This window comes from Triticum dicoccoides, chromosome 5A (genome assembly GCF_002162155.2).
Source record: "Triticum dicoccoides isolate Atlit2015 ecotype Zavitan chromosome 5A, WEW_v2.0, whole genome shotgun sequence".
Classification (NCBI taxonomy): Eukaryota; Viridiplantae; Streptophyta; class Magnoliopsida; order Poales; family Poaceae; genus Triticum; species Triticum dicoccoides.
This window is the reverse complement of record NC_041388.1, coordinates 433845925-433869358: the sequence shown is the minus strand read 5'-3', so window position 1 is coordinate 433869358 and position 23434 is coordinate 433845925.

Genomic DNA, 23434 nt, shown 5'->3' with positions numbered 1-23434 from the left:
AATTCAACATGAAGTCCATTCAATTATTTGAATTTGATATCATGGCATTTATAAACCATACCTAAATTATGGGGGCACCAATCTTTGCTCTGATTTTGTACATAATAGTATATGTAGTCGTGTACAAAATAGATTCAAATTTAGCTCCTCCATTCCAAAATAATCGTAGTTATAGGATTTTCAAGTGTCAAAATTTCAAAAAGAAGCGGATAATTTAATGAGGTTTTCAAACATACAAGGTCAAATATAATGTTGTATATTTAGGTCAATCCTCATAGTTCAAGAGTACTCTAAACGTGAATGCTTGTGTTTCAAAATTTCGAACGAAGCGCCAAAAGAGCCTCTACTCGCCCGAAACCGCATGAGACCAATGTTTGGTAGTACAAGGAAATTACTTTTCTAATAACTCCGACCCGTGAAACCTACCGGCCCGACGTCCAAAGGTCTAAACCGGGGTAGGTTTGTAGCTTCATCTAGACGCCACACAACCACATCCGAAAAACATTCATACACAATGGCCGCCTAAGCACACATGCGCGCGGCCGAAATCGCTCCCGCCCACTATTTGGGACACCTGGGATTACCATCCTACCCCCGACCCGCAGTAGGTCCGGAATTTAAGAGGGGGGCAAAGTTTGTACTTTCCCCAAATTTCAAACAAGCGCGTCCCATCTTCTGTTCAAAAAAGCCAAAAACAAGCGCGTCCCAGACCGAAACATGGTTCCCCCCACCCGTCCGATTCCCCATTCGTACTCCGTGGGCGCCAAAACTACCTCTCCACCAGCCGCGAAACCCCGGCGTCCTCCGTCCGCCACCCCATCCCACCCATCAACCGCCGCCCTCCTCCATCACGCCGGAGCCGATACCCCGACGTCGTCGTCCACCGCAACCTCAACCGCAATGCCCTCCACGGCTAGTAGTTGAAGCCGAGGCCGAGCTGTCCGTACTCGAGCCAGTTCAACCACGCCGTCCTACGCCTCACCGCTGTCGCTCCAACTTCGCCACCCTCCACCGCACCGGAGCTGTTCCTGCTATGCCGTCCTTCGCCTCCTCGGATCTGCTTCCCCTCCGCCGACATACGGCCACGGCAACACAGTCAACAATTTGGCCATGGGTTCGTCCAAGCCTGCACCCTCCAGAACATCGGTTTCCCCGGTAAAAAGAAGAAAATCGGCGCGACTTGTGGAGGTGACCACACCGGCAACCGAAAAAGGTACTCCTCTTCCCTTATTCGTGCAAATCTTACGTATCTGCTTGCACGGTATTCATCCCACAGAAGACACTAGTTGACCGCTTCTTCTCGATACTAGATGTTCCTAGTAACTCGCGATGCACAAGGTTTCTCCTCATATACTATTTCACCTTAGCTAGAGGTCCGTCGCCCCCCTGAATTTCAATTTCTGGCCACTTGATTCCCAATTAACGGGAGCATTCCCCGGCGTAACAGGCGCTAGTACGCCTATTACGCCTGGGAAGCAGCGCCTTGGTGTTTATCTTAGGGGCGTGTGCAGCTTAGAGCTACTGGCGCCCGATCTAGAGGTCGGCCGGGATTAAAGGGATGGCCTGGGGGCGCTGCCAAGCACGGCGGTGGTGTGAGGTCGATGGGAGGGTGGGGCGGCGGAGGCAGGGGTCTGGGCCGGTGGTCGCTGGCGGTTCGAGAAAGATCGTCAATAGTGACTGGCAGGAGGTAGACGAAGGCCATCTGCCCGTTCCTTATAGATCGGATGGTTCATTAAAAAAATCGACTGACCTATTTATTTTCAGACGACTGTTATCTTAGATATGACCACATGTGGTGGTGTGCTGGAGGAGTACCTGCATTTCCTGTGCTCATATATTACAAAATCATACAGAGTAGAATCTAATTTTGTTTGCCATGCAATGTTGTAGAGCTATCATATGTCTCCTGTCATTTATTTTTCAGCCACCTGCTATCTGCTACTTTTACAGTGCACTAGTTCTGCACACACTTCACCCTTACTCTCACTGTTGTGTTTTTGTGCACGGGTATTTCAGACTCTGCTTCCATGAGAGAAGCCAAAAAGAAAAGAGAGAAGTCGCTCCAGTTTGGTGTGCGGCTAGGCAAGACACGTTTCAACGCTTTAAAGGGTGTAGTGTCAGCAGATGGAGACGGGGAACGTAGCTCTGGAGTTGATGACCTCGCTCGCAATGAACCACCATCCCAGGTGCTTTCTTTAACTTCGCGGTGTCATATGTGGTTGCATGTTCCATATGGTGTCTAGCTTGTATTTGAAAGGCCAAAGTCGGTAAGATAAGGAAAGATATTTTTTACATGAACCACCATCTCGTGAGCACAAGAAGACAAATAGCTAGTCAGGGCACTGGTCGAGCCAGTGACAAGCCCAGCAAAGATAGGCATCATCTGGAAGCCAACTAAAAAGCTGCGATGGTGGCGAAGCAGCCCGCCTCCCACCAGGCTCTCAGGTCCTAGATGATCATGCTCACCACTCCAGTCGGATGTCTAGCTTGTATTGCTTCCAATTTGGTTAAATTGCATCTGCTTAGCTTACACATTATACCTTTGAATATGACATGCCTTTCTGTTTTTGGTACATACTAGTACATCTGTGTATTAACCATGTTCTTACATCAAACTAATGTTCTTGTGTATCCCTCATCAATCACTTATGACGAGGCAGGCAAGCAAGGGGACTACTCCTCATTTAAAGAATGCAGCGTCAGCCTCCCGACATGATTCTCAAGAAACAGAAATGCTAGATGAAGATAGTGAACGTAGCTCTGTAGTTGATTACATCATTTCCCCTACACTAGCATCGCAGGTGCTTGCTCTAACTTGGCAGCGATATTGGTTGCATCTTTCATGTGGTGTCTAGCTTGCATTGCTTCTTATTTGCTAGAATGGTTTCTGCTTAGTTTACACAAACAGTTGTGAACATGCCATGCCGTCCTTTTTTTCGTACATATTCCATCCTGGTATCATGTGTTTGCCTTACATCAAAGTAGTGATTGTCAGTATCATGCATGAATGAGTTCCGAAGAGATAATTTTATTGCTTTTTCTTATTGGTTTTACTTGACAATTCAAAATCAATAAAGCGGAAGGAAGTTAGCAAGGCAGCGGATAAAGGTGCTCCTTCCGAACGGAGGGCCTCTACAGTTTCTACTCCTCCACACCCCCAAGATGATTTCCAAGACAACACATGCATAGACACTCAACAAAGTTGTGTTTATGATGAGCACGTCTCCCCTAGTGCAGCATCACCGGTGCTCCCTCTAACTTGGCACTGTTATATGTGGTTGCATGTTATGTGTGATGTCTAGCTTGTATTGCTTCTAATTTTGTTGAATTCCATCTGCTTACTTTACACATTATACTTGAATAAGACACGTGTTCCTGTTTCTAGAACATACAATATCCGTCTATCACACCATGTTCTTACATCAAATTACTACTATTGTGTAACCTGCAACAATCACTTATCATAAGACACGCTTGACTTCGGAGTGTGATATAGGTTACATCTCACATTCTTTTCTAGCTTGTATTACTAATTTGTTGAAATGGCACTTATGACGAGACAGTTTTAACTTGGTAGAGTGATATTCGTTGCATCTTTCATATGGTGTCTAGCTTTCATTGCTTCTAATTTTTTGAAATGCCTTCTCCTTAGTTTACACATCATAAGCTGTGAATATGCAATGCTGTGAATATGCAATGGCACTAATGACGAGAGACCTCTAACATGGTAGTGTGATGTTGTTTGCATCTTGCATATGATTTATTTCTTGTTCTGCTTCACATTTGTTTAAACGCCATTTATGATGAGACACTGTTAACTTGGCAGAGCGATATTTGTAGCATCTTTCATATGGTGTCTACCTTCCATTGCATTGCTTCTAATTTGGTGAAATGTCTTCTTCTTAGTTTACACATCATAGTTCTGGTTATCTCTTCCGTCCTGTTTTTCATACATATTACATCCTCCTATCATGTGGTTGTCTAACATCAAAGTTCAGTTCGTCTGCATCATGCATCAATTTGTTCTGAAGAACTAAATTGTTATTCGTTTTTCTTGTCGGCTTGACTTAACATGGCACAGAGAAAGAGGAAGAAACACAGAATGGCAGGGAATGAGAAGCGGATGAATCCTGCAGATTCTGCTGGTACTGATGGTGCAATAGAAGGTCAAAGTCCAACATAAAATTCTACAAACACGACATCCCATGCTACACGAGTTGCAAAAAAAGACAAACAGAAACAAATAGCTGCCACCAAACAAGCAGAGACAGCCCTAGTTCTTGCAACACCTACCACAGTACTACCAGCTGCACGACGTACTCGTGCGTCAACTGAGCTAGCAACACGTTCCCAAGCTCCCTTGCCACCTGCCACCACTTCCCAAGAACTCTTGACACAAGACGAGTTGGCAATATCAGATGAACCTTGTGAGCTTCAACAACAAGAAGGTAGTTGCTGGAGTCAAGTTACAGTTGCATGCTTCTTTATATGTAGTCTCATAGTTTGATGTACACTAACACTTCCTATGTTTGTTGTTGGACTAGCACCTAGGCGCAAGAGGAAACAAACATCAGGGATAATGCTCGATAGGTTAACTAAATCTAGAGGAGGAAGAATGGAGATCCGTTTTGACGCAGGTTTAAAAAGGCCACGTGATGCTACAGAGTCAGCCAAGTTAGTATCAAAGGCAGTGGTTGCTGTTAGGTGTCATGTACGTATCCTCCCAACATGGATTCAGTACAGGAATGACAAAGACGAAACCCAGTTCAACATCTTCCTCGACCATTTATCTGTAAGTATGGTTATGTATGGAAACTAGTAATATCGTCTTGCTTTGTCCAATACTTTCTAGGTTGCTGATAATGAGACTCCCATAATTTTCAACATATGAGGTTCAAGTTGGATAGCCAATATGATGCAACTAGACAAGCTTGCACCCATGTTTTCAAGACTGCTCTGCGACAGTATCAGTATAACTTGTGGAAAACTCACTTTGAAGGCAAGGCTAACAGTGAACTTGCCAAACATCTCAAGTGGAAAATATATCTGATGAAGACTGGAGAGGCCTCGTTAAACACTGGTCCGATCCAAAGTATCAGGTACATTATATATATGTCATCAGATCACATGTTGAAGTCCTATTTACGCATGTGCCACACAAATCTATCTTCTTGTAGGTGAACTGTTCAAAGAACAAGGCCAACTGTATGAAAGTGAAATTCCAACAGACAACAGGATCTCGTAGCTATATTGCACACTGCGAGGCTCTTGTAATTAGTTGTTGTTTCACTCTTTTTGTTGTATCATATTATCAGATCTATATTGACTTGTTCCAAATGCAGAGGAAAGCCCGCAAGGACCAAAAAGTACCTGAACCAAACGTTGTGGAAATCTTCAAGGACTGTCATGCTAGCAAGAAGAAGGGCATGACTACACCAGTCAAAGCCGTTGTTGTAAGTCCTTAATCCTCATGCCTTTTAACTACTACTTACTCTGACTTGTGCCTTGAACTGCATGGTTTGCAACCAATGTCTATTACTCTTTTCAATTTTATACACAATTTTCTTAGTGTATCAGTGCACCTTACAAGGTTTAAAAGAGAGGATTGATATTCCTTTGATCTTGACCCATAATCTAGTTCCGTGCTGGACTTGCCCACACAACGTTACAATTGTCTGTTTTTCTGTTCTCAGTTGTTTTGTGATATGAACGGCATCATACTATGCTTACTGTATTATAAACTTCGTTTCTTTATCCTTAGCCCTCAATACAATGTGAAGAAATAGACAATACATTAGCGATGGTACATGGTCATATGTTTGGAACCTGGTTTTATTATGTACTTTGCAATAAAATACAACTAATATTTTACATGGGTTCACCAGAATAAGTTATGTATATAGACCAAAGCTATTTTGTTTAGTTTTGCTGCCTCCTTAATATCTTCTGTTCTCGTACTACTAATGTAAAACCTCAACTTTTCAGCGAGCTATGGAAAATATGGTGGAACCGCCACCTTTTGAAGGTGGCGAGGCAACTATAACCGCAATGTCAGCTCTTGCTGCAGTGGGTCAGTACCTGTCCACTAACAGTGCCAAAAGCACGTTCCTGCGTAATACTGGGTTGGTTGTTAAGGCAATATCGTCCAAACTGCCTCATGATCAAGATATGCAAGCTCAAAGCAATGTTATATCTGCGCTCCAGACACAAGTCCATTCCTTAACAGAGACCCTTTGTGAAACAAGGAGAAACATTGCTCAATGTCGTCAAGATATGCATGGTTTTGAAACCAGACTATCAGACATTTGCTATGTTGTTCAGGAGCCTAGGGGAAATGAAGGCGAGGGTTATGGTGCTCCATCGGACAATACAGCATGAAAACATAACAGTCAGGTCAAATGAACTGAGCTTCTGAACTTCTGGTGGTGCATTTATCTGCTAGACTGTTAAGTTTTATGCCAACCTTCCTTTTGTTATATAGTTGTAATTTGTTTTGATGCGATACAAAATTTATTCTTAACGTGCAACCACCGCCTGAAAAAAACAGCAAGACATTTTTGTATAGTGTAGGGTGTTCCCTATATTTGCACTGGTGGCGATCTTTGATGCCGAGTGGATGTAATCTGTGTAATCGCCTTAATAGCCTAGCGTTAGTTTTGGCCTTATTTATTTCCTAGTCTTCTTTTTCCCTAGTTTGCTAGTGGCCGCAACTACCATGGGCCATATACGGGCCGTAGGATCCATGGGTCTCCTACGGGCCGTCGATAAATGGGCCTGTAATCGGTGGGCCTCGGGCCGTCGGATAAATGGGTCTACATGGGCCATGATCGGGCGTAATTGGTATCGGCCCAGCACGGTAACAGGCTGTTAACAGGCCGTAGGATAGCAAAGGCTTAATTCTATCACAGGCATAACGGGTCGTTAATGGGCCAGAATATAGGACGGGCTAGAAACGGCGCAACGGGTTAACAGGCCAGAAACGAGCCGACTCTTGCCCTGGGCCGAATTTGGCCCATTAGGGTAATAGGCCAGTAACGGGCCGACTCTTGCCATGGGCCGAATTTGGCCCATTAGTGGAACAGGCCAGTAACGGGCTGACTCTTGCCATGGGCCAAATTTGGCCCATTAGGGGAACAGGCCAGTAACGGGCCGGAAGTAATCGAGGGCCGAAAAGGAGCCCAAGAACGTATGGGCCGTCAATAGGCCGAAAGCTAACACGGGCTGGAAACGGCCCATGTAAATCACGGGTCGTTAACGGGTATAAAGAAAATTACTGTTCATTATGGGCTAGAGTCACCGTGGGCCTTTACCTGGGCCGGCCTATTATGGCACACGAAAATCTTGTGGGCCTTTACCTGGGCCGGCCCATTATGGCCTGTGAAATCTTGTGGGCCTTTAGCTGGGCCAGCCCATTATGGTCCGCAAAATCTCGTGGGCCTTTAGCTGGGCCGACCCATTATGGTCCGCAAAATCTTGTGGGCCTTTAGTTGGGCCGGCCCATTTAAACTTGTTGGGCCGTGCCACGTGTCGACGTATCATAGGCGCCTTTTGTCCAGTGAGTGGATGACATCTGTCCCGATGATGAGCCGACACGTGTTTTCTCTAGCCAATGATGATTTTACACGTGGAAAATCCCCATTGGTCAGGGCTGTTAACGGGTTATCGGATCCAAAACCCGACCCGATAGCTTAACGGTGTTCCGTTACGGTGGATGCCATGTGTCGGTCACCCTTGACGAAAGCACTTTTGTGACGCGCGATTTATCGTCATGGAAGTGTACACTTCCGTGATGATAATTTTGGTAATGTCATGGAACACTTCTACGACAGCACAGGTATGACTATCTTGATTCTGTCATAAATTTGTCATGGATGTACATGCATGACAAAAAACGCGACCTACTGTGGCAAACACGTATCATCACGGAAGTGTATTTTTTTGTAGTGTCTGATGATGTCTAGATATACGTAGAAGAGCAGCAGCAGCAACAACAACAACAACAACACAACCCTGTTTGGATACTCAACTTAGCTAGAGGTTAGAGTTAGTTTCTAGCTCATGGCTAACCCTAAACTAACTCCATCCAAAGAGCTGTTTGGATGGCAGGGTTAGATTGACAATAAATGCACTAGGAGAACTAGCTCCAATTAGCACCTCTTGGGTTGGATAGTTTTTTTGGGTGGGTTATAGATGCAACTAGCTCAAACTAGCCCTCATGTTTAGACATACTTTAGGGCTATTTGAGCCCGAACTAGCTCAAACTAATTGTAACCCATGGATACAACAGCAGTTAATCAGCCGGTAATTTGTAAGAATGCACTAAACTCCTTCCAGCCCATAATATGAGATGTTAATTCATCTAATATGTGAGTATATTGGATGTTATAAGATATTATAAAAGAGTGTTGTACTACATCATTGTGCAATTGCTGTTTAGCTTCCATTATTAACTTGGTGCTTTTAGGTACATATGTCATTGGTAAAGATCCGCGCTTCGACCCTTTCTGCGTATGGGGCAATGAGATATCGATGAACCAGCATCAAGTGAGGAAGTCGAGAAAGATTGTTAGTAAAATGGGTCCAAATATGGCAATTAAACTATTTGTTTACACTTTATCCAAGACAACAGCGAATTGCGGGATGGTAAGTAAGAACTCTGCAGCCTTCTTTTTAGTGCCCATAATGAGTTGTGTTAGATGACAATGCCTGAATCTTTTTCCTTTGCAGTGGTTGCTAAAGCAGTTTACTCAAGATTACCTTTCAAACTACATGATTGGTGGGCATGCAAAGGTTAAAGTATTTCTACCAGAACACGATGATTATCTAGATGTTTTCATGAAGATCGTGAAGGATGGGCGGTTGGCCATCACAAGGGGTTGGACTAGAGTCATGTGTGCCTTCTGCGTGGAGGAGGGCACAATATGGGCATTCCGCTTTACCTTGTTCAGCAACCAGAATGTATTTCGCCTTTTTCTTTACCGTCTTTAATAGTACAAGTATAGAACTGTGGTTCATCATTCTTTATTTGGTTCTTATGTAATTCTTGAACATATGTTCCTATGAATCAAATAATGCATTGGTTGTTTGAACCTAATGGATATGAATAAAGTTGTAGCATACATTCAAATTCAAATTCAAATCCGATACAATTTGAAATAGCAGCAATTAAATTATAGTGAAATTACGCTCTCCAGGTCGTTAAGGCAAACATAGTTGGTAAAACACAAATGTTTGCGATATACACCATAATCCGAGACGGTTCACAGAGAGGAAACGAGTGCAAGCATGCACACAGTTGCCGTTTGCAAAGCCTGTGCGATGTCAGACAATATCACAAACGGTGCGGGCAAACTAAACATTTGTGTTAGTTTCCTTATCGTACATGATTCACAACCATGAACTGTTTTCGATGAAGTATGCATCGTAAACATTGCACCACAGAATAGCGTGTGCGATAGTTATTGTGTACGACGATGTTACGATGGTCCGACGTTTCATAATCCTGTCTGACACTCGTATGACAATTAGCTAATCTTCTTGATTAGTTATCGCACACGGTTTGGCAAAAGCGAATGTGTGTGATTGTATGCTTATCATACACATTCTATAATATTGAACCGTTTGTGATGGGCCGCGTATCGTAAATGTAGCACCACAGAATATCGACTGTGATGGCAATGCGAGCACAAACGAGTAGGAGTACTGTAGGGTCCCTATCCCCGACGGTTTCTGGGTCATGTTGGAAGGACCCCCCCTATCGCCATCACTCACTAGGCGATGGTTCCAAATGTCGTCGCGGGAAGGAGTTAAAAACCGTTTGTATAGCACCGATACGCACCAGTGAATGCTGCAATTCAGTCAGCCCAGCAGGTCGCTTGCAGGTGCCTTCGAATGTCTTGATAAACACTCGGGCCAAGTCTTCCCAACAGAAAATGCTTCCAGGAGCCAACTGATTCAACCAGGCTCTGGTTGAGCCTTCAAGCATTAGGGGGAGATGCTTCATGGCCACATCATCATTACCTCCACCAATCTGCACTGCCACTCGGTAATCTTCTAACCAAGTGTCTGGCTTCGACTCACCGGTGAACTTGCTCACACCAGCAGCCAATCTAAAGTCGAGCGGGATCTCAGCGGCTTGGATGGCTCTGCTGAAACACTCGGGGACCAGAAACGGATGCCCTGCTTCCAGTACGACGATCTCTATCAAGCCCCTCTCTGTTAGCTCTGCCTCTGTCAACCAAACCTTGCACGAGGAGTGACCTCGCATCGAACCCAGGCTCCCTTGGGTCGACTGGAGCCCTCCGCTCGTCACCGAACGAGCGCCTGTCATCATACCACCGGGGCGCATACGAACCTCCCCTCGAAGGGGGTGTAGGCACTCGATAGTGGTCATCACGGGGATAACGAGGATCGAAACATTTGTGGCCCCGACCAAGAAACTGGTCTTAGCAGTAGCCATGATCTTCACGCCGCAGAGGTGATCTCGGGCTATGTGCCGACTGAACCATGTCTGCAACCACATATCTGCTATGGATTCTGTTACGCGACTGAGAAATAGCTGAGTTTTGCTCCCCCGCCGCCCGGAGCAATGCTCGGATCTGCTGCAAACCTATACCAGCTTCTGAATGGGATGGCTGAATTGAATCTGCTATGCATGCAGCTGCTACAACATTTTGGATTGTAGTACGGTATACCTTATATTCTTCTCGAGGCTTAGTCGGAAACAACTGTCGTGGCCGTCGACTGGAACCTGGAATCTGTTGGTGAGCCCGCTCGTCAAGTGCTTGTTGGAGATTTTCCAGACGCATACACTCAGCCAAGGTGGCTAAGCGTGCAGCCTCCAAAGCTTGAGCCTCGGAGGTCTCCCCAACGATAGGGGTCTGGAGCGCCTGGACATTGCGGCGATGTAGCTCTTCCCTTTGATCCGCTGTGAGGGCTTGGGGATAATATTCGTCATGATCATGCAATGGGCCACCGCTGCCACCGCCGCCGCGACGAAATCCAGGCAGACTGCGTTGGGAGTTGACCATGAAGACTTCAGCCACAGGATCGTTGCTCTCATACTCGGAAAGTGTATCCGAGTGACCAGCTAGTAGATTCAACAATCCGTAGAGGGATTCGTCGAGCTCGATTGCCGCGACTTGAGGGGTGGTCGACTGGCGAGCCACCCGCGTACTTCACCCATCGCTAGAGCCGCGAATGACCAGATCGCCTGCGACGGCGGACGGCGGGGAGCGAAGACACCATGGGAGCCGACCGATACTAGGTCGATGGCTGCCGCAGAAGGACGCCACATGCACTCGCGCGGAAGTGCGCCGCCCCATGGATGGTGAGGGCCTCGACATCGAGGGGGCTTCTTGGAGCTAGGAAGAGTCATCGGCGATGAAAATGAGCGCGCCGAGACGGATCTCTCGACCCAGAGCCAAACCATCATCGGAAACCATGTTGACGGAGAACGAAATTCGCAACCTCACCGGAAGTCGCTCAGACGCCTGCACCACGGTGGGCGCCAACTGTCGTGGGAATGAGTCTGACAGTAAGAGTAGAGGGTACGTAGGAGGAGGTAGTATCTTAGCTATGGCGAGGTTGTACACACATGTTTACGAGTTCAGGCCCCTCTCGGAGGAGGTAATAGCCCTATGTCTTGGTGCCGTGGAGGCTTGTCGACTGGATATGTGTGAAAGTTATAGGGGTGCGAACCCTTGTGCCAGAGGAGGGGGGTTGTTGGGGAACGTAGCATGCACTTTCAAAAAAATTCCTACGATCACACAAGATCTATCTAGGAGATGCATAGCAACGAGAGGGGAAGAGCGTGTCCACGTACCCTCGTAGACCAAAAGCAGAAGCGTTAGGTTAACGCGGTTGATGTAGTCAAACATCTTCACGATCCAACCGATCTAGTACCAAATGTACGGCACCTCCGAGTTCAGCACACGTTCAGCTCGATGACGCTCCTCGAACTCTTGATCCAGCAGAGGGTCGAGGGAGAGTTTCGTCAGCACGACGGCGTGGTGACAGTGATGGTGATGTGATCCGCACAGGGCTTCACCTAAGCACTGCAATGCTATGACCGGAGCAGTAAACTATGGAGGGGGGCACCGCACATGGCTAAGAGAATAACTGTTCTGTCTCCAAGTGGTGCCCTGCCCACGTATATAAAGGAGGGAGAGGAGGAGGCCGGCCACTAGGGGCGCGCCAAGGGGGGAGTCCTAGTAGGACTCCACTCCTAGTAGGATTCGTCCCCCCTTTTTTCCTTCTCATGGAGGGGGAAAGAGGGAAGGGAGAGGGAAGAGGAGAAGGAAAGGGGGGCATGCCCCACCCCTAGTCCAATTCGTACTCCCTATGGGAGAGGGCGTGGCCACCCCTTGTGGGCTGCCTCCCCTCTCCCCTATGGCCCATGTAGGCCCAATACTTCCCCCGGGGGGTTCCGGTAACCTCCCGGTACTCTGAAAAATACCCAAACCATTCCAAAACCATTTCGGTGTCCGAATACTGTCGCCCAATATATCAATATTTACCTCTCAACCATTTCAAGACTCCTCGTCATGTCTGTGATCTCATTTGGGACCCCGAACAAACTTCGGTCACCAAAACACATAACTCATAATACAAATCGTCATCGAACGTTAAGCGTGCGGACCCTACGGGTTCGAGAACTATGTAGACATGACCGAGACACATCTCCGGTCAATAACCAATAGCGGAACTTGGATGCTCATATTGGTTCCTACATATTCTAAGAAGATCTTTATCGGTCAAACCGCAATAACAACATACATTATTCCCTTTGTCATCCGTATGTTACTTGCCCGAGATTCGATCGTCGATATCTCCATACCTAGTTCAATCTCGTTACCGGCAAGTCTCTTTACTCATTCCGTAATGCATCATCCTACAACTAACTCATTAGTCACATTGCTTGCAAAGCTTATCATGATGTGCATTACCGAGAGGGCCTAGAGATACCTCTCCGATACTCGGAGTGACAAATCCTAATCTTGATCTATGCCAGCCCAACAAGCACCTTCGGAGATACCTATAGAGCATCTTTATGATCACCTAGTTACATTGTGACGTTTGATATCCCACAAGGCATTCCTCTGATATCCGGGAGTTACATAATCTCATAGTCGAAGGAATATGTATTTGACATGAAGAAAGCAATAGAAATAGAACTTAACGATCATTATGCTAAGCTAACGGATGGGTCTTGTCCATCACATCATTCTCCAAATGATGTGATCCCATTCATCAAATGACAACATGTGTCTATGATAGGAAACTTAACCATCTTTGATTAACGAGCTAGTCTAGTAGAGGCTTACTAGGGACACTGAGTTTTGTCTATGTATCCACACATGTATCAAGTTTCCGGTTAATACAACTCTAGCATGAATAATGAACATTTATCATGGTATAAGGAAATATAAATAACAACTTTATTATTGCCTCTAGGGCATATTTCCTTCAGTCTCCAACTTGCACTAGAGTCAATAATCTAGTTCATATTGCCATGTGATTTAACACCAATAGTTCACATCTTCATGTGATTAACACCCATAGTTCACATCGCCATGTGACCAACACCCAAAGGGTTCACTAGAGTCAATAATCTAGTTCACATCGCTATGTGATTAACACCCAAAGAGTACTAATGTGTGATCATGTTTTGCTTGTGAGAGAGGTTTAGTCAATAGGTCTGTCACATTTAGATCCGTATGTATTTTGTAGATTTTTATGTCTACAATGATCTGCATGGAGCTACTCTAGCTAATTGCTCCCACTTTCAATATGTATGCAGATTGAGACTCAGAGTCATCTAGATCAGTGTAAAAGCATGCATCGACGTAACTCTTTACGATGAACTCTTTATCACCTCCATAACCGAGAAATATTTCCTTAGTCCTCTAAGGATAATTTTGACCATTGTCCAGTGATCTACTCCTGGATCAATGTTGTACCCCCTTGCAAAACCCATGGCAAGGTACGCAATAGGTCTGGTACACAGCATGGCATATCATATAGAACCTATGGCTGAGGCATAGGGAATGACTTTCACTCTTTCTCTATCTTCTGCCGTGGTCGGGCTTTGAGTCTTACTCAACTTCACACCTTGTACCACAGGTAAGAACCCTTTCTTTGATAGGTCCATTTTGAACTCCTTCAAAATCTTGTCAAGCTATGTGCTTTGTGAAAGTCCTATCAAGCGTCTTGATCTATCTCTATAGATCTTGATGCTCAATATATAAGTAGCTTCGCCGAGGTCTTTTATTGAAAAAATCTTATTCAAGTATCCTTTTATACTATCCAAAAATTTTATGTCATTCCTGTTCAACAATATGTCATCCACATATAATATCAGAAATGTTACACAGCTCCCACTCACTTTCTTGTAAACACAGGCTTCACCATAAGTCTGTATAAAACCATATGCTTTGATCACCTTATCAAAGCGTATATTACAACTTCCGAGATGCTTGCACCAGTCCATAGATGGATTGCTGGAGCTTGCACACTTTGTTAGCACCTTTAGGATCGACAAAATCTTCTGGTTGCATCATATACAACTCTTCTTTAATAAATCCATTAAGGAATGCAGTTTTGATATCCATTTTCCAGATTTCATAAAATACGGCAATTGCTAACATGATTCGGACGGACTTAAACATCACTACGAGTGAGAAAATCCCATCGTAGTCAACACCTTGAACTTGTCGAAAACCTTTTGCGACAAGTCGAGCTTTGTAGACAGTAACATTACCAGCAGTGTCAGTCTTCTTCTTGAAGATCCATTTATTCTCTATGGCTTGCCAATCATCGGGCAAGTCAACCAAAGTCCACGCTTTGTTCTCATACATGGATCCTATCTCGGATTTCGTGGCCTCAAGCCATTTATCAGAATCTGAGCTCATCATCGCTTCCTCATAGTTCGTAGGTTTGTCATGGTCTAGTAACTTGACTTCCAGAACAGGATTACCATACCACTCTGGTGCAGAACATGCTCTGGTTGACCTACGAGGTTCACTAGTAACTTGATCTGAAGTTTCATGATCATTATCATTAGCTTCCTCTCTAGTAGGTGTAGGCATCACTGGAACTAATTTCTGTGATGAACTACTTTCCAACTCAAGAGAAGGTACAACTACCTCATCAAGTTCTACTTTCCTCCCACTCACTTCTTTCGAGAGAAACTCCTTCTCTATAAAGGATCCATTTTTAGCAACGAATATCTTGCCTTTGGATCAGTGATAGAAGGTGTACCCAATAGTTTCCTTTGGATATCCTATGAAGACGCATTTCTCCGATTTAGGTTCGAGCTTATCAGGCTGAAGCTTTTTCACATAAGCATCACAACAACAAACTTTAAGAAACGACAGCTTATGTTTCTTGCCAAACCACAGTTCATATGGTGTCGTCTCAACGGATTTAGATGTGGTCCTATTTAACATGAATGCAGCCGTCTCTAAAGCATAACCCCAAAACGGTAGTGGTAAATCGGTAAGAGACATCACATACCGCACCATATCTAATAAAGTACGCTTACGACATTCGGACACACCATTACGCTGTGGTGTTCTAGGTGGCGTGAGCTGTGAAACTATTCCACATTGTTTCAAATGAAGGCCAAACTCGTAACTCAAAAATTTGCCTCCACGATCAGATCGTAGAAACTTTATTTTCTTCTTACGATGATTTTCCACTTCACTCTAAAATTCTTTGAACTTTTCAAATGTTTCAGACTTGTGTTTCATCAAGTAGATATACCCACATCTGCTCAAATCATCTGTGAAGGTCAAAAAATAATGATACCCTCCGCGTGCCTCAACACTCAATGGACTGCATACATCGGTATGTATTATTTCCAATAAGTCATTGGCTCGCTCCATTGTTCCGGAGAATGGAGTTTTAGTCATCTTGCCCATGAGGCATGGTTCGCAAGTATCAAATTATTCATAATCAAGTGCTTCCAAAAGCCCATCTGCATGGAGTTTCTTCATGGGCTTTAAACCAATATGACCTAAACGGCAGTGCCACAAATATCTTGCACTATCATTATCAACTTTGCATCTTTTGGCATCAATATTATGAATATGTGTATCACTACGATCGAGATTCAATAAACCATTTACATTGGGTGTATGACCATAGAAGGTTTTATTCATGTAAACATAACAACAATTATTCTCTGACTTAAATGAATAACTGTATTGCAATAAACATGATCCAATCATATTCATGCTCAACGCAAACACCAAATAACATTTATTTAGGTCCAACACTAATCTATAAGGTAGAGGGAGTGTGCGATGGTGGTCTTATCAACCTTGGAATCCCTTCCAACACACATTATCACCTCGCCCTTAACTAGTCTATGTTCATTCTGTAACTCCTGTTTCGAGTTACTAATCTGAGCAACTGAACCGGTATCAAATACCCTGGTGTTACTATGAACACTAGGAAAATACACATCAATAACATTTATATCAAATTTACCTTTGTTCACTTTGCCATCCTTCTTATCCACCAAGTATTTGGGCTACTTCCACTTCCGGTGACCATTCCCTTTGCAGTAGAAGCACTCAGTTTCAGGCTTAGGTCTAGCTTTGGGTTTCTTCACGGGAGTGGCAACTTGCTTGTCATTCTTCTTGAAGTTCCCTTTCTTTTTCCTTAGCCCTTTTTCTTGAACTAGTGGTCTTGTCAACCATCAACACTTGATGCTTTTTCTTGATTTCTACCTTCGTTAATTTCAGCATCGCAAAGAGCTCGGGAATCGTTTTCGTCATCCCTTGCATATTATAGTTTATCACGAAGTTCTAGTAGCTTGGTGATAGTGACTAGAGAACTCTGTCAATCACTATCTTATCTGGAAGATTAACTCCCACTTGATTCAAGTGATTGTACTACCCAGACATTCTGAGTACATGCTCATTGGCTGAGCCATTCTCCTCCATCTTGTAGGCAAAGTACTTGTCAGAGGTCTCATACCTCTCGACATGGGCATGAGTCTGAAATACCAATTTCAACTCTTGAAACATCTATATGCTCCGTGGCGTTCAAAACAGTTTTTGAAGTCCCGGTTCTAAGCCATAAATCATGGTGCACTAAACTATCAAGTAGTCATCATACCGAGCTTGTCAAACGTTCATAACGTCTGCATCTGCTCCCGCAATAGGTCTGTCACCTAGCGCTGCATCAAGGACATAATTCTTCTGTGCAGTAATGAGGATAATCCTTAGATCACGGACCTAGTCCGCATCATTGCTACTATCATCTTTCAACCTAGTTTTCACTAGGTTAACGCGGTTGATGTAGTCGAACATCTTCATGATCCAACCGATCTAGTACCGAACGTACGGCACCTCCGAGTTCAGCACACGTTCAACTCGATGACATCCCTCGAACACTTGATCTAGCAGAGGGTCGAGGGAGAGTTTCGTCAGCACGACGGCATGGTGATGGTGATGGTGATGTGATCCGCGCAGGGCTTCGCCTAAGCACTACGACGCTATGACCGGAGGAGTAAACTGTGGAGGATGGCACCGCACACGGCTAAGAGAATATATGTTGTGTCTCCAAAGGGTGCCCTGCCCACGTATATAAAGGAGGGAGAGGAGGAGGCCGGCCACTATGGGCGCGCAAAGGGAGGGAGTCCTACTAGGAATCCACTCCTAGTAGGATTCCCCCCCCCCTTTTTTCCTTCTCATGGAGGGGGAAAGAGGGAAGGGAGAGGGAAGAGGAGAAGGAAAGGGGGTGCGCCCCCTCCCCTAGTCAAATTTGGACTCCCTATGGGAGGGGGGCGCGGCCACCCCTTGTGGCCTGCCTCCCCTCTCCCCAATGGCCCATGTAGGCCCAATACTTCCCCCGGGGGGGGGGGGTTCAGGTAACCTCCCGGTACTCCGAAAAATACCCGAACCATTCTAAAACCATTCTGGTGTCCGAATACTATCATCCAATATATCAATCTTTACCTCTCGACCATTTCGAGACTCCTTGTCATGTACGTGATCTCATCCAGGACTCCGAACAAACTTCGGTCACCAAAACACATAACTCATAATACAAATCGTCATCGAACGTTAAGCGTGCAGACCCTATGGGTTCAAGGACAATGTAGACATGACCGAGATACATCTCCAGTCAATAACCAATAGCGGAACCTGGATCCTCATATTGGTTCCTACATATTCTACGGAGATCTTTATCGGTCAAACCGCAATAACAACATACGTTATTCCCTTTGTCATCGGTATGTTACTTGCCCGAGATTAGATCGTCGGTATCTCCATACCTAGTTAAATCTCGTTACCGGAAAGTCTCTTTACTCATTCTGTAATGCATCATCCTGTAACTAACTCATTAGTCACATTGCTTGCAAGGCTTGTCATCAGGGGCGTAGCCAGGCCCCGGGCTGCCCTGGCCATGGCCTGGGGCGTGGAAGTAAAACGCTTTGTATATTGTTAGCTACAGTGCGGTACTATAGCTACAGTATTACTATTCCAACGAAGCTGACCCAGGGCGTAGCTATATCCTGGCTACGGCACTGCTTATCATGACGTGCATTACCGAGAGGGCGCAGAGATACCTCTCCGATACTCGGAGTGAAAAATCCTAATCTCGATCTCTGCCAACCCAACAAACACCTTCAGAGATACCTGTAGAGCATTGTTATGATCACCCAATTACGTTGTGACATTTGATAGCACACAAAGCATTCCTCCGGTATCTGGGAGTTGCATAATATCATAGTCGAAGGAATATGTATTTGACATGAAGAAAGCAATAGCAATAAAACTTAACGATCATTATGCTAAGCTAACGGATGGGTCTTGTCCATCACATCATTATCCTAATGATGTGACCCCGTTCATCAAATGACAACACATGTCTATGGTAGGAAACTTAACCATCTTTGATTAACGAGCTAGTGTAGTAGAGGCTTACTAGGGACACTGAGTTTTGTCTGTGTATCCACACATGTATCAAGTTTCCGGTTAATACAATTCTAGCATGAATAATAAACATTTATCATGATATAAGGAAATATAACTAACAACTTTATTATTGCCTCTAGGGCATATTTCCTTTAGGGGTGGCTTATATAGAGTGCGCAAGGCCCCTCGCAGCCCTCAGTTACACATGGTTCAATGTGAGTTAAGGCTGGAATGTTACTGGTAACGCCTGCTATTAATGATCTTTATGGCGACAGAGTGAATGCCTGAACATTGCTATCCTGGAGTGCATGCTTTGTCGTCGGCTGGTAGACGGCAAAGACCTTTGCATATTTGCCACCTACTAGCAGACGACATAGCGGTCCACGTGGCAGCACCGGGGGGACTGGCCTATATGATTTCTTTGACGTCTGCTGGCTGACGGCAAAGATGCAATGGTCTTTGTCGTCTGCCAGCAGACGACAAAGCATCCAAATAGCTAGCCAGCCTATTACCCCAGGTTGCACAGGTAGCTGACACGTGTCATATTTGCCGTCTGATGGCTGATGGCAAAGCTCTTTGCCGTCTGCTAGCGGACGGCAAAGAGCCTGTATATCCCCTGTTTTTTCTTAAATTCATTCACTTTCACAGATACACACACACACATATGAAAATACTTTTGACAAGCATACCAACACATATACATACCAAATCATATCCCTGCCATATGGATCATCCAACACATATACATAGCAAATCAAAAGTCCATATGCAACATATATAGCTAGCCAACATATCCAACAACATATCCAAGAAGAAGAAGAAGAAGAAGAAGAAGATTTTTTCTTCTTCTCTTTATTTTTCTCCTCTCCTCTTTGAAGAAGAAGAAGAAGAAGAAGAAGAAGACTAGTTAGAAGAAGAAGAAGAACAAGAAGAAGAAGATTTTTCTCTCTCTCTTTATTTTTCTCCTCTCCTCTTCTTTATCTTCTTCTTCTTCTTCTAACTAAGGTAGGTAAAAATGCCATTTTATTGCTAAACTAGGTAAAAAAAATGCTAAGCGTAGGTCATTTTAGAGCTAAGCTAGGTAAATAGGTCATTTTGGAGCTTAGTAAGGTTATTATGTCATTTTTGAGGAAAATAAGCTAAGTCTATATCATTTTGGACGTAACAAAGATTATCATGCCATTTTTGACCTAAGTATGCTAAGTATGTCATAAATGAACTAAAGAAGCTAAGTATAGCTCATTTTTTATCTAACTTAGGTAATTATACCATTTAGGAGGAAAATAAGCTAAGTATCCATTTGTAAAGCAAAACACTAGAGAAAACTTACCCTCATCACAACAAATGTGATGAAGATCGCAAGTAAGGTAACAATTGATCCAACGACATAATGATACCAAGCCTCATTATCAATGGCATATTTTCTAATCTTCTTAAGCTTTAGGCGCATTGCATCCATCTTCAAGCGGATTGCATTCATCTTCATCTTGTGATCATCGACGGCATCGGCAACATACAACTCCAATGTCATCTTCTCTTCTTCAATTCTTTTAATTTTTTTCTTTCAAATACACATTTTCTTTTTCAACTAAATTTAACTTCTTGACAAGAGGGTCGGTTTCAAATTTTGGTTCACATACCTCCTAGATTAAAATATCTCTATGTCAACTTGATGACCATAATTGTCATAAATGCGAAATGCAACAAATAGTTATGAAAGAGAATTTACCACATCCGAATCATAAAGCGGGCGAGGGCCGATGGGGACGGACATCAAGACCATGGCACTATGTATAAGAAACAATCATACAAAGTAAGAAAATTATACAAGTAACTATATAAATCATACAATCATACAAGTAACTATACAAATCAAGTACAACATAAAAAATTAAATACCTAATAATAATCTGGATCGTCGTGTTCAATAAATGCTTTGGGATCAATAAATGCATCATCATCATCACTATCGAATAATGACGTGCTCATCATCATCATTAATAAATGCATCATCATGTGGAAGGCCACCTTTACGTAATCGGTCAAGCATTGACAGGTCATCCGCAGTAGTAACCTCTTCTAGTTAAGGTTCTTCTTGTTCCGGCTTAGGGGTGAAGTCGGGTTCACTGTCGCTGTCTACTTCAATGTTCTGGGGTGAAGTAGAGCGGTTCTTGAAACATTTTTTGGTCTGCGTCTTCTCACCCATACCGTTGTCTACCACAACATACCTAGATGAATTGCAAATGGGACAATAGTTCAAGTCTGCATACTGAAGCCTAAATAAGGCACATCCTTTCTCACAGGCATGTATCTTCTTATAGGGCATCTTAAGAGCGCGGAGGATTTTGTCTGACTGGTACAGGTTTGCAGGTAGTACATGGCCTTTGGGTAGAAAACGTCCAAATATTGTCATCATTGCATCGTAGCATTCTCTGCCCAAGTTGAATTGAGCCTTCAGAGCCATTATTTGTGAGATGGCATCCAGCTGATAAAGCTCAGTGTGCTCGTGGAGAGGACGTTTTGAAGACTCCAACATTTCATTGAACGCCTTTGCAGATTCCTCCATCTCATCGTCCGAGTCCCGAGCATCATCAAAGTCTTGCACCATGTCTTGCATCCTGGTACCATGCTCGTCGGTGCAACGACGAAGCACCTCAGCTCTGGCACGCTGGGCAGACTCCCCATGAAATGTCCACACCGTATAATCTGCCATAAAACCCCTCTTCTACAGGTGTTTGCCCATTTCATCCTATGTCCTCTTGTGCCAATTGTTGCACCCGGCACAGGGGCATCATGTTGTCCTCTGGCCATTTGCAAATGCGGCTCTCAGAAACCCCTTGGTTTTTGTTAACCATTCAATGGTCATGTCTTCCTAACTAGTGTGACCGTGTACATCCACACACGATTAGTCATCTTGCCTAGCTATTGTACACATAAGAAATATATATATATATATATATATATATATATATATATATATATATATATATATATATATCATCAGTTAATGGAGTTTGTCCCTTTTATTACGTCCATGCAACCTAGATGCTAATAGGTAAAGATAGGTCCTAATCCCACCCGAGTATGTGTAGATTGAGTTCGTTTTCTCATGCTCTGCTCCTGATCCGACGCAAAATTTCCGCAGCACCTCCCTGCTGTTCTCCTGGTACACGTCTCGGCAATAAGCAAAGAGGATGTGTACCTAGAGAACAACAGGGAGGCACTGACGAAATTCTGCATCGAATCTGGAGCAGAGCATATGGGAAAACGAACCCAATCTACACATACTCGGGCTGTCCATGGATAATGTTGGACAATTCGAAAGAATCACAGTTATAAATATGCAAATGCATGCATATTTATAGATGTAACCCTTTCGAACGGGAGACACATAGTGGTCACGCATACTGATGATTGAAGACACCTATAGCTAGCAAGTTTCATCGGCACGAAGACCGGAACATAGAAAATGAAGGGGGAGGAGGAGATGTCATTTGTGCTCACCCACGAACGCAGGGGCGGAGCTCGTCGAACACTAGACCCTCGCAGCGACGAAAAAACTGCACATTTAAATCGGAAGATGAGTAACATAGCAATTTTGTTTTTCCTGTCAATCTAACTAAATATTTACAACATGACGAGCGGGTTAGGGGGTTCCTCGACGTAGATGGAATCCTAAATAGCAAGTATCATCGGTATGAGATACATGTGGCGCTCGGCGTTGAACACTAGATCCACATCCCACAAGTGAAGTCGGCGCCCGGCGTCCCGCAACAATAGCTCTGGTGGCCGATGATGGTCGAACACCTTGGCAAATTTGTCTGGCAGCCTTTGCGATGAGGATTAAAGCCAAGTTTTGAAAGTTCAAACAACCAAACCGACTTGAGTCAGTTTGGGTGTTTCAAGTTTCAACACTTGACTTTTAATCGTTATCGCAGAGGCTGCAAGACAAAATTCACAATGATGTTCGACCGCCATCAACGCGGAGAATTGTTGTTGTGGGACGCCAGACGCCGGCGTCACTTGTGGGACGTGGATGTAGTGTTCGACACCGACGGTCACATGTATCTCGCACCGATGATACTTTCCATTTAGGGTTCCATCGACACCGAGGAACCCCCTAACCCGCTCGATCTTGGATGCCCCCTTTTCCTACTTCTTTTTTCATCTTCTACTTCTTGTTTTCATCTTCTTCTTCTTCTACTACTACTTATTGTTCTTTTTTTCTTATTCTTCTTCCTCTTCTTCTTTTTCTTCCACTCCTTCTTTTACTTCTTTTTTCATCTTTCTTGTTTATTCTTAAAAAACAGAAGAAAAAAACTTAAACAAAACTATAAACTAAATGTAACCTAAAATAAACTAAATTAACCTAAACTAACCTAACCTAACCTAAATTAAACTAACCTAACCTAAACTAAACAAACATAAACTAAATCTAAAAATAACAGAAAAAATCACCACGACGAGGGGTGGGGCGGGGCCGGGCGGTGCGGTGCGGCCGG